The following is a 14,309-nucleotide window of genomic DNA, read 5'->3' as shown; positions in this document are numbered from 1 at the left end:
TTGTTTTTACTGTTACTGTATATCAGTGGTCTCCCATCCTGGTCCTTGAAGGTCACTGTTATGGATGTTTTAGCTGTTTTCCTGCTCCAACAGATCTGCTGCAGTGGTTGAATTGCCTCCTCAAGTTCTGCAGGAGGTGGTTAATCACCTGTTGATTCACATCTGGGGAGCAAAGAAACATCTAAACCCTACTGGATGGTGGCCCTTGAGGACCAGGATTGGCTACCACTGCTATAAAAATAACTTCTCTTTTCTTTCTCAAATACATCTCAAATATCATTCTCATTAACGGCTTTGGTAAGACATTTAAGAGAAATGATTAAGACATGAAAGAGACATCAGACAGACAATGATGAGATCTCTTTTAGGACTCATTCTTCTCGGATTTGTCTCATGAACGTCTTAGGTTCGTCTCTCCCACTTCTTAATTATTGCTCTAAAAGTTGTCTCAACTCAACCTCATTTGTCTCAGTGATGTCTTTTCTCATTATAGCTTAACTCTTGCTCCTAAGGGACCCTTAGGAGCAAGAGTTAAGAAGCAAATGATCACAGAATGATACGAATATGAGACGCTCAAACTGATCTCAAGAGACGAGATCAAGCAACATATGAGCAACAGATTTTTCCTATGGGAGGGGTCCTTGTGAAACCAAGTAACCTCATCTGGTGTGAACACCATGGGTTCATGAAACTGCGTATAGCATTTATTTTGAAAAACTAACAGATTCTGTTCACCACTTCGGTCTGTCTTGACACATCTTTTGACCTTAAGCAGCTGTTCGGGTTGCTAAGAAAGCCCAAATCCAAAAAAGCTAAGAAATACCAAACGAAAAAACGTATTTGAAAGGATTTTGGGGGAGAAAAGAGTCAGCGATGAAACCTAATAGAGGTCTTTGACTTCAAAGAAAAGTAACACTGTTATTTGCAGACATAACCATGGGTGTTTTTGCAACATACAGATTTATTGCGACAGTTGTTCTCAAATCCCAGAAGCCGTTCAGATCTGCCTGATCCTCGGCGACTGATTCTCGTTTGTTTCACACACGCAAATAATAAAATTGCAGACAAGATGGATTCACGTTTATTATTATATTTAGAAAATACCAGTTTTTCTGTCAAGAGTCAGAGCTCTGTCTCCCCCTCTGGTCACCAGTGGGAACCATCTCCAGAGATCTGAATGCAGTTCATCACCCAGCAACCCCAGCGCACACTTCCTGCCACAAACCTGACTCTCATTTGCAATCACTCAGTTTACTCAAGCACTGCACTGAGCCTCACTCAGTGTAAAGTATTGTTTGTGCCACTCTGCCTGCATTACTGAGCATATTTCGACCTGATCTTCTGGTTTCCTGACCCTGTTTTGTCTCTGACTCTGTTTGCCTGCCCCAAATCTCGCCTGGATCCTGACTACTCCTGTTACTTCTCTGATGCTCCCATGCTCGTTATTGACCTCTGCCTGCCTGACCCAGATTTAGCTTTGTGGACCTTTAGCTGAGCTAATAAGCTTGCTGCAATTGGAACCAGCCGTCTGCCCGTTCTTGTGAGATTTATGACGATAGTCTCATTTTAATTTGGTTAAAAGTCGGTCGCAGCTAAAGTTAGCATCTGGTTGTTAGAATCCAGTTTGATGTAAAAGGGAAAATCTTCATCACAAAGTCTAAGTTTAAACAAACTGCAAAAATTTGGCAGAGAGTAAAGATTCAATCAAATAAAGTTGTCAACCTGCAAAAAATGTTACTGAACTGAGGGAACTTAAGGTTCAATAAGGCAGGCAGCTTTGAAACTTTAGCACAGATAATTAAAATAAATGTTTACTCAATGAATCAGGATTTATGTGAAAACATAATAAATAACATAACCAAATGCCCTTGGTTAACCAGCGGTCTACGAAATGCTTGTAAAAAGAAAAATAACCTGTATAAAAAATTCTTAAAACGGAGGACAAGAGAAAGTGAACAAAGATATAAGTCATATAAAAATAAACTAACTGAAATAACACGTTACAGTAAAAAAGTGTACTTCAATAATCTACTGAATGAAAATAAATACAACGTTAAGCGAGTTTGGGAAATATTAAATAACATCATTAAAAATGGGACAAAAAAGCGAACTCATCCAGATTACTTTACAGATGAGAAGGGTCAAAGCTATGACATCAATGAAGCAGCAAACGGTCTAAATAACTACTTTGTAAACGTGGGTCCAGAGTTGTCAGCGGAAATTCCAAAATGCAAAACTAGCAAAGACAATAACCCACCCATCGAAAGGATCCCACACTCAATCTTTCTCTCTGATGTGAACGAAAATGAGCTGATATCAATTGTGAATAATTTCAAGAGTAAAAACTCAAAAGATTGTGAGGATATAGATATGAAGGTGGTGAAAAAAGTCATTCATAGTGTAGCTAAGCCTCTAACATACATATGTAACTTATCATTACAAACTGGGAGATTCCCAAACCAAATGAAAATAGCCAAAGTGATTCCCATCTATAAGAGTGGAGACAAACACCAATTTACAAACTATAGACCTGTTTCTCTTCTTCCACAATTCTCAAAAATTTTAGAAAAAATATTCAATGATAAATTAGCTTTATTTATTGAAAAATATAACATTATAAATGAAAACCAATATGGTTTTAGAGAAAATAGATCTACCTCATTGGCTATCATTGATGCTGTGGAGGAAATCACAAATGCTTTGGACAAAAAGAAATATGCAGCTGGAGTTTTCATTGACTTAAAAAAAGCATTTGACACTCTCAATCATGAAATCCTACTTGACAAACGGGAAGTGTATGGGATAAAAGGACTAGCGTTAACTTGGGTCAAAAGCTATTTAACGGGAAGAAAACAATTTGTCAAGATTGATGAATATACATCAGAGACAAAAGAGATAAGTTGTGGTGTCCCACAAGGATCAATTCTGGGCCCGCTGCTATTCAATATTTACATAAATGATATATTCAATGTTTCAAAGCTTATGAAACTCATATTATTTGCTGATGACACAAATATATTCTATTCTACAGACAATCAAAGGGAACTTATAAAGGTGGTGAACACAGAGTTAAATAATATAAAACTATGGATGGATTACAACAAATTGTCTTTGAACCTAAATAAAACCAAAGTGATGTTTTTTGGAAACTACAACACAAATAAAGAGCCCTCAATTGTAATAAATAATGTCTTAATTGAACGTGTTACAGAAATCAAATTCTTCGGGGTTTTTATCGATGACAAACTAAGTTGGAAGCCACACATCAGACACATACAAACTAAAGTCTCAAAAAGTATTTCAATCTTAAATAAATCTAAACATATATTAGGATAACACAGTAGATATTTATTGTACTGTTCTTTAATATTACCATATTTCACCTACTGTATAGAACTTTGGGGGAATAATTACAAGAGCTCACTACATCCTCTCTTTCTACTTCAAAAACGAGCCGTCAGAGTTGTACATAAAGCCGGATATCTTGATCATACAAACAATCTATTTTATCAATCAAGACTTTTAAAACTGTATGACCTTGTGGATTTTTACACTGCGCAACTCTTATACAGAGCCAGTTGGAAATTGTTACCATTCAATATCCAAAAACAGTTCTTAGAAAATGAAGGAGGCTACAGACTGAGGGGATGTAGGAACTTCAAGATCAAATTGATAAGAACCACAAAGAAAAGTTTCTGTGTGTCGGTGTGTGGCACTAAACTTTGGAACAGTTTAAGTAATGAGCTCAAACAATGTTCTAATATTCAAATATTCAAGAAAATGTATAAAGAAACTCTTATTTCAGGATATGAAGATAAGAGGATTCAAGGATCAACAGGTGCTTGAATAATTCCAAATACATGTGTGAACTTGATTGTGGTGAAATAATCAAAGCTCTTTTAATTACAACCAATGAGTGTTACATTGTAATGTGCAATATTGATTACTGAAATGTTTAAATTACTATCATTAAGCTATTGATTTTATTTACTTGATCTGCAATGTGTAGCAATAATTACTGGTTTAATCTTATCATGTGTTCTAATGATGATCAATTATTATTACATATCGGTATCGTTACTGGTTACTGAAATCATGAATGAATGTTTTCTGAAGATCATCAATCATTACTAGGCACTGGATTTTGTTACTTCAAGAGAATCTATCTGATCAGAACCGGATTTAAAACTCTGTAAAACTATCAAATGAATGAACTCAGTAGGGGTGGGATTATATAAGCTTGCTTCTTCCCACTCCTTTTCAAGCAATAAATCAAACTCTACTTATACTTCAGTTAATGATCACTGTATTTAATTAAGCAAATGTGATTTAAGTGACATTTTTGTTTTGTTTTCTGTCTTTTTAATCTATGCATTTCATCATTTCTGTAATGAGTTTGATAAATATGTGTAATTTTTTTATTGCTTTGACTACAATGCTTGAAATAAATCAATAAATCAAATCAATCAAATCAAATAATATAAAAAATATTTTTGCTCTCAAAGATGATCTGAGCCTGGGATGAGTTCTCAATGTTATAATGGCATTCTATGGAGAAAAAACTGTCATGTCGCTTTTATTGAACTTTTACAAATCAACAACTTCACTTCACTGAATCACCTATCTGCAAAAACGAAAGGAAAAAAAAAATTTCTTGTAGTTGCATTTTAACATGGAAATATATTTTTTTTTCAGAAACCACAAGCAAAAAAATATGAAACGCCAACTTCAGCCCCGTCAGAACCGACCCATGAAAATATTGCCCTACATGAAACCAGTTTGAAAACAGGATGAGACCTCTGGCATGAATGTAGGTTGAGTCGGTTGGATTAGAGGCACTTGTGTGAAGGATCTTGTCTCTTTGTGTTTTACTTTCTTCGATGTCTGCCTCTGTCTCTCTAAAAACTGGTAGATTTTGATATGGAAATGGTGTTTGGGGAGAAATGTGCCCTCTAAGATTATAAAGGCACACTTAAATGCACCAGGATGAATATAGATCTGGGTATATGTGTATGTGTGGCATGACTACAACAAGGAGCAAATACTGAATACCACACGTTACTGAAGGCTGTAATGGAAAATCAAGGAATTTATCTCTATACAAATTTTTTTTGAGTTCCTAAAAGAGTTGCATGGAAGCTATATGCAGGCAATATTTGCTACTATTTATAATTTTACCCTAAACATGAATGTTGCAGCTAGTCATCCAAAGGTTAACTTCAGTGTGTGTTTTTTCCTGCTTTTACCAAGTTCATGTTTCATTTGTGAAATAGCCCATAGGGGAAAGTCATGGATTGGGTACAAAAAAAAATAGTTTTGGCCTTTTTTTATTGATTTCCAAAGAGAAAATGCTTGTCAACACGTCTTGAAGGACAACATACTTTTTATCCGCTGTTGCTATTGTGAAAACCACTGGAAGTTTGGTGCATTTTCCAGAATCTCCCCAGACAAACAACCTTTGCTGCAAGCTGTCAAAAATTGTCATCTGGCCAAACTCATCATAATCATACCAAGCTCTACAAAACACCTTGGTACAGTTTGGGTCTTAAGGTTGCAAAACCTTTTTTGGTTTATAATGGAAAATAAACAAGTGTGTGAATTTCTCCTCCGTGAAAAGGATACAGTTCTATACTATTCTAAATACCAACAGTGCAGAAAGGGCACCAAAAGTGTCTAAACCTTTATAGCACACTTTTAAGGTTATTTCCATACCAAATGTCTCTAATAGTTTACCACGGGTACCCCCAAAGACCACTGCAACCATCTGATTTTGCTTTTAGCCAAGATCCCTTTCTCAAGTAATTGATTGGCCTATCAGTGCCAACTGCTGCTCTCTCTTTAGCCTTGGTATTGATCAGCTGTGGCCCAGTAACATCTCTCGTGTTAGTTTTAACCAGCTGGCAGAGAGGAACACTAAAATGACCGAAACTGAGAACGTTAATGATATGTTCAAAATGCTGGAAGGGGCATAATTTTTACACAGGTGCTTTTTTTTCTACCAGAATAGCTGCTTTTGTAAAGTATATCTAACTATTGACTGCTCTCACACAGCTACAGCTGAGTTTTATTTTTTTTTTATATTCTGCACTGATTGGGCACAGAAAAAAAAAAACCACACAAACACGCACCTGACTTGTATGCAGTAAGCAAATAAGTAATCTATTTGAACACTTTGTGATTTTGGAAGTTCTCCCACTTGGAGACCTTGAAGGGGTCTGACATTTTAATTTTGGATGCATGTTAACTGTGGAAGACATCATCTAAATAAATCTGGAAATCATATTGCATGCTTTTTAAATAATTTATTTTTATGCTACTACAGCAAACACATATTTGAACACCTGAAAGAATCAATGTTAATATTCGGTGTTAACCTTCATTTGTGATTACACAGGTCAAATATTTCCTGTAGTTTGTTTACCAGGTTTGCAGACACTGCAGGATCGATTTTGGCCCAATCCTCCACTTTCTGGATTTTCACTGAGAAACAGAGGTTGAGGTCCTACCAAAGACTTTTTAATTGGGTTGAGGTCTGGGAACTGGCTTAGCCACTCCAGAACCTTGATACCCTTCTTACAGTTGTTATCCTGGCTGTGTGCTTTGGGGCATTGTCATGTTGGAACATTCAGCCATGACCTATCTTCATGTTTTAATTGAGGGTAGGTGGTTGTTCCCCAAAATGTGACAAAACTTTTATCTTACAAAAGGTTTTTGCTTTTTCAAACATTTTCAATGCTTTTTTTTTAGCACGAACACAAAATGAAAAGAAACACAAGAGTTAAAAAATAGACAAATAAAACAAAACAATGTGCTCCAAAAAGTTTGGGTGGAAGACAAAATCATGTATGTTCCCATTTTACAATGGCCATTGTACATAAATCCATTTAAAGTTATTCCTTCTCAAAACATTCACATATTGTTTGTGGTTTTTTTTTAATCCATGCAAACCTTTGCTTTGTTTTAAACCCTCTGTCCATTCGGTCCATAAATCCACCTCCCAAATTGATAAACACATTTTCTGTTTGTAGTGGGAATGCACAGCTTTTTGAAGTTCAGCTGATTTTTTAACTCGTATCCCCCATCTCTGTCCTTGAGCATTTGTTGTATGTTTACTGGAAGTAAGTTGTTTCTGGCTTTATACATATTGAGGGCTGTTTGAAGTTTCACAAGCTCCCATAATTTCAATAAACCCAACTTTAAAAACAGTGTCCAATAATCCACACCATGAACTTTTCGAATAGCTTTAATTATGAAAGATATACAAACACTGTAGACTATTTTATTATTCCTCAAACTTCTACAATGTATTGCAGATGTAGTACTATTGTCGATGAATATATTAGTAAACGTGCTCCTAATTACTCAGAGGAACTCAATTTCAGTCACTCTTTCCAAAATATCTAAATAATTAATTATAATAATAAATCTAAGACAATCTAAATAACAACAAATATAAGATAAAAGTTACTTTCTAAAGCTGCAGGAATGTAGCGATTTCCAAAAATCAGAAATTTTGTTTTGTTAACCTTGCGTGAGAGTTTATTTATGTTGAACCATTGTTTTAGTTTCACTGATTTTCCCATTGACTATTTTTATAACGTCCCTGAGATTCTCCCCTGTGCATACTATACTTGTGTAGTTTGCATACAAAAAGTATAGAGTGTATTTTACACTATGTGTATGTCGTTTAGATATAGGATCAATTGTTTTGCACCCAATATTGACCCCCGTGTGGTACTCCACAGACGAAATTTAGCAGGGAAAATTTTCCAGTTGTACAAGCTGCTGCCGGTTTTTAATGTATTGTATTCCATATATTACCAATTTCTTTAATGAAATTTTGTGATCAAAAGCTTTTTTTAAGATCAATGAACAGTCCTACTATGAACTTCTTATTATCTGTGGTATTTATTATTTCTTCAGTTAGTTGCTTAATCGCCTTGGATGTTGATCTATTTTTTTTTAAACTATATTGATCGTGTGACAATAGTTTATGTTTCTCAACAAAAATGTCCAGCCTTGAGAGGAAGACTTTTCACAGTACTTTCAAAAAAAAGAAGCTTGATAGGACCTTTATTATTATTATGTGTGTTTTTCTGCCTTTTCTGTTGGAACAGCTGTTATGCAAGCACACTGGTGACATGGTGAAGAAGCTCCTCGGGTCATTCTGATTACAGTAACGGCGCAGGTGATGTCATTTCCTCTGGTCCCATCTGTTCTTTATTTCTGAAGAATACCTCAAAACCTACGTCCTCACAAACAAATATTTTACATGAAGATCCTGCAGTTTAATACGTATTTTACTACTTTTTCTAGCAGGTTTCTATTCTCTCCTGAGATAAGTAAAACTTTTGACTCCTTTTCCAAAGAATGAGCATCTATTGGCAATTCTGTGTTCACTTGGGTTTTCTTGTTCAGGCCTGCAGTGCCTCTGGCTTTAATCATTCTCCACTATGTAAACAACAACACGCATGTTAATGGAACTCCTCAGAGTGGTAGCTCTGGCCAAGCTAAAAGCCATCTGTCTTTATTTCAGATCCGCAGATATCCCATTTCTTCCTCCCGCAGGACGTTGCAGTAAGTAAGGAGCTTAGTTTCCAGAAACTTCTCGACATTTTAAAGTACAGCTTCTCACAGCCCAAAGAAACATACTTATCACCCAAAAATAATTTGAGGGTTTTGTCTTGTGCTATTCTCATCTATTAGGACCTATAATCCATGACACAAAAATTAGTCTTTCTCCATATTGAACAAAGCTACTTTTTGTATTTGCTGAAACTCAAGTAGCCTTGGCGTGCATTCTTCAGCACACAAAAATCTACTTGCTTCTCTGCTTAAGTCATACATTTGTACATCTAGTTTAGCAAAATTTACTTTTAGAAAGGCATTTCTGAAAAGACAAGTATTTAGTCTGTTCAAAAATGCATTTTAAGCTGCTAAAATGCAAGCGGCTGGCTTAATAAAGTAGAGACAACTTTTTTTTTACTATTAAATCAAACAAAAACACTAATAGACACAGTGAACATTTCATCTAGTTTATTTTGACATTTGTGGGGCTTTGTACAACAGTTTTTTTTCTTCTTGTTGCTGTGTCAATTTTAGTGAAAACTCTTGTATTAAAAAAAAATGTAAAAAAAAAAAGAACCATGATCACGCCTGCCACACATCGTTGTGCTCCATAATCATTTGCTTCATGAATATTTCACAGAGTTAAATGGAGAAACTGAATTGTCCCAACTCTTTAAGTTCTGCCTGCAGCTGTGAACCTCTCCCAGTGTAGCTATTACTAGCTAGAGAAGCTGTAATAAAAAGCTGGAGAGAGTCCCAAAAAAGTCTAAATGAAGCCTTTGCCGCTTTTCTTTGCATGGCTGTGAAATGATAGCTTCTTCTAATTGCCCTTGGTACTTTATGGGGGTGAGCACAAAGTCTAAGAGTTTTAATTATACATCTAAAGTGCAAAAACTATCTCTGGAGTTCACAATTTGTTTTGGCTCCTTGTTTTCCCTTGTGCAAGTTAAGTAAAATCGAGATCCTTGAGAGATTCCTTTGGAGATGCAGTGAGAATTCTTTTAAGGTTATTCAGAGAAAGCAATGACACAAATTCAGACTGGATGCCACAGCCCCTTACAACAAAATTACCTGATTTGGTTACTTGATTTAGGAGAACGATGGTGTCAGTCTCCTTTCCTTTGAACACACGCGTTTGCATCGTTTTGCAGACTGTATGCTTTGTTCACATCCCACATTACTGCAGCTAATCCAATGATATATTCAGAATCGTGCACATAGTTGAACTTGTGAGTCATACTGGGAAATGACACATCATGATTATGCTGCTGAATATGTCTCATTTTGCAGATCGGGTTGCAAAATAATACATAATAAGCTGGAGTTTTGTTTGTGTGGGAGTATATGCATAATGTTTACTTGGATTTCTTTATATTGGTAAACACATACTCTGTTTACAGCAAACTACACAGAATCTGGATATAAAAACTGTCAGATGAAAAAGTATAAACTCACAGGTATTATTAATGACAAGGATATTTGATTTGAAAAGTTTGACTGGTGGTGAAATGTTTGTTTCTTTAACATTTGTTCTCTAAGCTCTTGTACCTTCAGTCAGTGACTTTTCATTGTCAGTTTCAGCAGTCCTGTCACATCTGGCTTTCTAGCGCTCACTACTTTCATCACCAACTGACAGAAACCAAAAAATTCAGTGTTACTTCACAATTTTTTGGAGACGGAACCTGTGCCATGCCTGTCAAATTCTGTGCTTTAGTGTAGCCTAAAATGTTTCCTACTAAATGTTCTATTTCCAATGTTTTTTTTTTATTTTTTGTTTTTTTTACTACCCATGTTATCTGTTCAGATACCAAACTTTAGTCTCGGCACCATTCATCCCCTTTCACTTATACCACTGGTCCACTTTTGGTCCCTAGTCCCATTAGTTTCACTCTGTTTGTCCAATTTCATTTCAGGTGTGCGATGATATCTCTGCCAGGATATGCCCTCTGCACACAGCAGGCAACGCTGTCAAGTCAGGAGCTGCCAATTCCACCAAGATTTGGCTGAAATGTGTGAAACCTTTCAACAATGCAGGGCATTCAATTCCTAAATTATGTGATCATTTTAGAGAAAACAAGACTAATCTCTGGTGTCTTGGTGAACTGGACAAGGAGTGCTACAAATAATAGTGACAGAAAATGAACAAATCCACCCACAAAACTGGTTTATTCTTCTAAAAGATTTATGTCTGTGAAGACTCTCATTCATCCAGGTTAATTCCATCGCAGTAGTAGGTTTAGAAATGGTCAACTGGACTTGGTTTTTTAAAGTAAATGACAATTTTTAAACCTACCGTACTACTGCTTATAAAAGATTAGCAAAATGATAGAAAACATGCCAAACCCAACAAATCTGATGTGGATAAAATCCAGTATAGAGTCTGTTACTTTTACAATTTCTGAAATAGAATTTGATGAGCACTGACTGACAGCCCAAACTGGGCAAACAGATGAGCGCTGAACCCTTTTGCGTTGGACAGGTTTTACTATTACAAAAATAGGTTATGAATTTTTGGATAGCCAGGGTCTAAATTTGTATCAACCCCTTTTTGTTTTTTTATTTTTTATTTGATTTGATACATTTTGTGTTTTAAGTTTATATACATATTTTTAATAGAATTTGTATTTACAGTCACCGGCTATTTTCTTAGCTCTACCTTGCTAGTGGCGGGTTGGACCCCCCTTTGTCTTCAGAACTGCCTTAATCCTTGATGGCAATAATTTAACAATGTCCTGAAAACATTCCTCAGTTTGGTCCATATTGACACGATAGCATCACACAGTTGCTGCAGATTTGTCGGTTGCACATCCATGATGCCAATCCTGTTCACTCACATCCCAAAGGTGATCTACTGGGTTGAGATCAAGTGACTGTGGAGGACATTTGAGTCCAGTGAACTTATTGTCATGTTCAAGAAACCAGTCTGAGATGATTCTAGCTTTATGACATGGAGCATTATCCTGCTGGGAGTAGCCATCAGAAGATGGTACACCTGTCAGAAAGGGATGGACATGGTCAGCAGCAATAGTCAGGTAGGCTGTGGTGTTGGAACCATGCTCAACTGAAACAAATGTGACCAAAGTTTGCCAAGAAAACATCCCCGAAATCATTACACTTCCACCACCAACTTGAACTGTTGATACAAAGCACGATGGATCCATGCTTTCATGTAGTTGACGCCAAATTCTGACTATCATCTGAATGTGGCAGCACAAATGGAGACTCATCAGACCAGACAATGTTTTTCCAATCTTCTATGGTCCAGTTCTGGTGAGTCTGTGTGAATTGTAGCCTCAGTTTCCTGTTCTTAGCTGACAGGAGTGGTACCCGGTGTGGTTTTCTGCTGCTGTAGCCCATCTGCATCAAGGTTGGACGTGTTGTGCATTCAGAGATGATCTTCTGCAGACCTCGGTCGGTTCCAGTAGTTCTTTGATTTCCTGTTGTCTTTCTATCTGCTGGAACCGGTCTGACCATTCTCCTCTGATCTCTGGCATCAACAAGGTGTTTCTGCCCACAGAACTTCAGCTCACTGGATATTTTCTCTTTTGCGCAACATTCTCTGTAAACCCTAGAGATGGTTGTGGGTGAAAATCTCAGTAGGTCAGCGGTTTTCTATAGGTTAAAATGAAATTTAAAAAAAGAACTCTTACACTCACACTAGTCTTGTTTTTTTCTTACCATTTCCTTTTATTCATTTATTTATTTTTAGGAAACTTAATTTAGAAATGTAGGAGTAAAGTCTTTGACTAAATCTACTGTCAGTCTGAAGTGGTTCCTCATGAGTGTTTGGCATTTAAGTAGCTCAAATATAAGGTAATGCATTGAAAGTGAATCCAATGCCATCACCACAAAGCTCAGTTGAGGTCTTTGTTTCTCAGAAAGCAGCTACAAAAAGAGATCAATTCTTGCAACCCCCCACAAATCTGCGGTTCATTTGCATACGCTTTCCACAGTATAGTGGAAGTGGAACACTCAAAGCTAACATGAACATGAGATGTAAACTGCAAGTTGAACATTTCTGAAGTACTTTTAGATTGAAGCTTTTTTTCCGTTAACTTCAGTCCCATGGTTCTAAATGCACAAAAAACACACTGGTGGTTTAAAACCACTGTGCACATTTGTCTGAGTTTGCTTTTAGATCTGGGATGTTAGAGTTAATGTGTTGAAATGATTTCACCACAGATTTACATCTGGTCTTTATGTGCATGACAACAACATAAAAATAGCAAAATCTCATTATCGGCTGTGGGCATCGGTTGACATTTTGTGCGTCCAGTTCTCTGCAGAATCTCAAAAAGAAAAGAGCTTTTGTGAGATGGCAGCGAAGTGATAAAATATTCAGCTCTTCATCTGGATCTGTTATTTGTTTGAACAGCATAGTCATACAAATGTACAGATAGGCACAACCAGATATGAGGGGTAAGGTGTAATAAGATCTGTGGGCACTGAAATGTCAACGGAAATCAAAGTTTTGATGTGTCTGCAAATTTAAAACATGCTCTATGTCAGAAGCTAAAACAAATATTTTCATGAAAAGTAGAAAAGTTTGCCTTTAAAACTTTAATGCTGTGATTTTCTTTGTTATTTCTGTGTTCTGGATTGCTCTTTGTTAATAGATACTGTCTAAGACAGTCTGGAGACTTGGAGTGTGTGTATGATTGACACAGAGATTTGTAAATCAGTTTGCCTAAAGTTTAAAACCAATTCTTGAGGATAATCAATAACTGTAATCAGCAATAGTCCTCTTACTATTAATATGTATATTTTTTTTATGTCGGGCTACACACCTCAGCATTCTTTGTAAATGATAAGCCTTGTTCCGAAGACAAATGTCAATCTGACTTTCTTCAGATTTGACAGAAATAAGAAGGCATAAAAATATTTCATTCTAAAGAAGAATGAATGCTTAAAAATGCTGAACATCTATCATTACAAGAATCTAATTTTTGAGCTTTTAAGTGTATTATAATGTTAATTCCTCACAAAAAAAGAAAAAACACAAAACACGTTGATGTGTTGAGTATTTCTCTAAAAACCTGACGTCTGAGGACCAGCCCCTCCAAATCCACCAAAACGTGCGGCTCCTCACATTCAGACATAGATAAGTTAGGGACGGCCCCTTCCAGAAAGAGCTGCGCTGCCGGCTCCGTCCCCAGGCTAATGCACACACTTTCTCCACAGAGCTAGCAGTGATCGACAAAATGCTTCTGCAAAAGTGCGGATATATATTTTCGTGGGCGAAACGCAGACACACTGCTGAGGCCTACTCTAGGCTGACGTCATGAAATGGGCGGCACCCAAAAGGTGGTTCTTCAGAGATTGAGCCGACTTACTTTCGTGAAGTCGTCCAAATAACTCATATTGCTTAAAAAATGTTTTTTAGTGTATATGGACATAGTTTACTCTGAAAGGTTTGAGAAAAAGCATCATATAGGCCCTTTAACAAAAAAGCTAACAGCACATTAAGTTGAATAAAAACAATATGCACTAGTTTTACATTTTCCCTCTGTTTTATAGCTAACATTGTCATTTACATGTAGTCGTGTAGCCTCAATTTATTGACTAAAATGTACTTATGCGTCATGTGATTCTCATATTGATATTGTGAAATTATAACAAAAATGTCTTCATTTTTTGGGGTTTCTTTAATTTTATAACTTCCTCCAAACTGGTTATTAAAGAGCGCATATGATTGGTTGCATTCAAAAAAACAAAAATAATAACACAAGATGGCATGTGGC

General features: G+C 36.3%; 1 protein-coding gene across 1 annotated transcript in view; it reads left to right on the top strand.

The window, feature by feature from the left end:
- LOC101162429 (zeta-sarcoglycan) overlaps nucleotides 1-14,309 on the top strand; it is a 450,051-nt gene that overhangs the window by 153,259 nt on the left and 282,483 nt on the right. The window lies entirely within an intron of this gene.

The sequence above is a fragment of the Oryzias latipes genome, chromosome 1, assembly GCF_053564925.1.
Source record: "Oryzias latipes strain Hd-rR chromosome 1, Olatipes_Hd-rR_3.1".
NCBI lineage: Eukaryota > Metazoa > Chordata > Actinopteri > Beloniformes > Adrianichthyidae > Oryzias > Oryzias latipes.
Note: the sequence above shows the minus strand (reverse complement) of the source record. Positions and strands in the feature narration are given on the sequence as shown.